A 2,815-nucleotide genomic window follows, 5' to 3' on the forward strand; every position below is an offset into this window, starting at 1 on the left:
ATGATGATTAAAGTGGAAGCAAATGGGTACAAGGTATGTGATGGGACTAAATAGCCTTCTATAAAAGGCATGTTATGGAATAGTGAAAATCAATACAACACAGGGACGAAAAGTGTAATTTTTAGTCATGTATTGTATAATGATATAATACTTAAGGATGGTAGTGAGATTTTTGTTTGTTGATTAGGTTGCTTCAGTCTATAAAGTTTGAACCTTGTGCTCCAATTCTGTAATGTAACACATTTTCCTCTCTTTTGATCTTGCAGCAGATTGTCGATTTGCCAAAATCCTAAAACATATCACATAAAAAATATATTTGTTTATTCAAATATCAAAATAAATATTCATATTTCTCCAATTATAATGTAAATATTAATGAATTTGAAAAAAGCTACATACCTTTTGGCTCGTTTGGGATCAGATAAAGCAATCTCTGCAAGTTTCTCATTAGCCATGATTTTCTTGAGCTTAACCCCTGTAAACTCACCATTTCCAAACTCCAAAATAAACGTATTTGTATTTGAATTTGAGTCGATTGAATTATTTGGGGATAATTGACCAATATTCCCTCCAGGAGAAGGAGGAAGCTTAGGTGATTCTTCAGCAAAGTTCATCCTCCCCATAAAACTATCCATTGACACACTTCTATAATGCCTTGTTGTTGGAGCAATGTCTCCACCTGCACTCCGTTTAATCCCTTTATCATTAACACTACTTTTAGCTTCATTATCACTACTATCACCTCCATTTGTTTTTGTTCCACTAGCTCGACTATTTAAATCTTCACGATTCTCAGTTCCTTGTTTATCGTCAGTTCCAAAAGAGTTTAATGTGTCAAGATTTTCAAGATTCATATAAGCAGGAAACAAATCGTCAACAACTTCCCCTTTGGAGGCTCTTTTAGTTGCTCAGGTATGCTAGCTTTATCCCAATGCAATACTTAGTATGCTAGTTTCCTGTTTTTTCAGAGTCTATACTAACTGGTGTTTGCCAAACCCTGTCATGCTATGCCCAATTGAACAGGATGATCTTGGATTTAACATGTGGGACCCACGTAAATGGTTCGGTGATCGAACCCATCTCATGCCCATCATCATTCCTGCATACCCATGCATGAACTCTAGTTACAATGTTTCCCACCATGGTTTAGGCCCAAGGGCAACTACCACCATGGAGCTTGCCTTACCCTAAAAAAAAATTATATTAAAGTAATTATGGATGAAATAAAATAAACCAAAATGAAAAAAATTACTAAATCTTACTTGCATAAATACACTTCCGTTTGTGACCAAAGGATGATTGTGCAAATCAGTAGCTGGTGGAAGCAGTAATAAATCGGGAATCATGTCATCCTTCTCGACCTATAAAGATTATTATAACTAAAATCAGAAAAATAAAAAAGATAAATTAAATAGGGTACCATAATGTATATTAATGTTACCATATTATCTTTGCTTAATTCAGACACAGCAGTTTCAACATCCAATTTCAGAGTATTGACACGAACATAGCGAGGTTTTTTAACATCTGCTACATAAATGATAAATCATAGATCTCGTTTAATAAATATGGTTGTGTAAATTATAAATAATAAAGTGGAGTGTTATTGGTAGAACAAACCGGGAATCTTATATTGGGACATTAAATCTTCTATACGTTTTGCTCCCTTCTTTAATAAGATCTTTGCAAGAGCTGACTGTAGTTGACTTTTCCTCAAAATAAGGTACTTTTCTGGATCTCCTGTTAGAGATGAATCCTATGAAGAAATGTTAAAATTATGTATATGATTAATTTAAAGAAAATATTATATGATGTGGCATCCTAGAAAGTGAAGATACTTGTCCGAAAAGAATGTCATAGGTGATTATGTACATTAATTCCACTTGCCTCTGTTACAAAACGAATAACAGAAGCAATAAATTTCAAATAAATAGTAACGGGAGATTAAAAAAAATAATAACATTCGAATATATATGGTGAGTATGGAATGAAGATCAGGTATCAAATATGTTTTTTGAGGTATTACTTACCTTCCATTTGTTGTTTAATACATTAGCAATCTCCAATACATCCTTGATGATTGGAAGATCTGTGAATAGAGAAACAAGAGATGAAATCAATATGAAATTAGAAAAAAATCATTAAACAAAGAAATTAGAAGAAAGAAATTAGAAGAGGATGCGATAGGAGGAGTATTCCTCAATTTGTAATCGTGTTTTAAACAAAGAAGCACAACCCATAAGATGAGTTGATGAGGAAGTATTTTTGTTATCGCTTTTTCTAATCAAATATGAAAAAAATATACTTACACAGTCTGGCATTTCAGCGAGCACCTTGAGGGCACCTTGCATCTCCATAACTTCAAATCCCATAAAAACCCCAAATTTTGAAACCCATATGTCAGAAGAAATGGATAGACCTTCAATATTTGTGATACAAACATGAAGTATGACATGATTAGATGGAGCATGTAAGTTCTTCACACTTTCAAGCATTATTGTAACCCAATCGTCGGCTCAAGCATAATTGTAACCCAATCATAGTCACTCAACGTGAAAATATGCGCTTTTGGAATGGCGGAACTCTGTGGCGAAACCGATAGCAGCTTGGAACGAGATTCAAGTAAGCCAAATTCAAGATTCGTGAAATTTTAGGGCACACGAGGTTACATGTTGCCTGAATTTCAGTCTACCGGAGTTCCGACACATAAGTCCGACATGTACGCTTTCGGAGTTGTACTTCTTGAGATATTGTCAGGCGAAGAAGGCAAGTGAGGAACGAAGGAAGGAGTGTTGATAACTAGGCAAGGCGGCCG

At 34.6% G+C, this 2,815-nt stretch overlaps 1 long non-coding RNA gene across 1 annotated transcript; it reads right to left on the reverse strand.

The window, feature by feature from the left end:
• Window positions 1-252: 252 nt before the first annotated feature.
• On the reverse strand, window positions 253-469 carry LOC145047730 (uncharacterized). The gene is made up of 2 exons (XR_013682378.1): window positions 400-469; window positions 253-289 (listed from the first exon to the last, which is right to left on the reverse strand). It is a non-coding gene; the product is annotated as an uncharacterized LOC145047730 (long non-coding RNA).
• Window positions 470-2,815: the final 2,346 nt, after the last annotated feature.

The sequence above is a fragment of the Lactuca saligna genome, chromosome 5 (genome assembly GCF_052625555.1).
Source record: "Lactuca saligna cultivar CGN05327 chromosome 5, ASM5262555v1, whole genome shotgun sequence".
Lineage (NCBI taxonomy): Eukaryota > Viridiplantae > Streptophyta > Magnoliopsida > Asterales > Asteraceae > Lactuca > Lactuca saligna.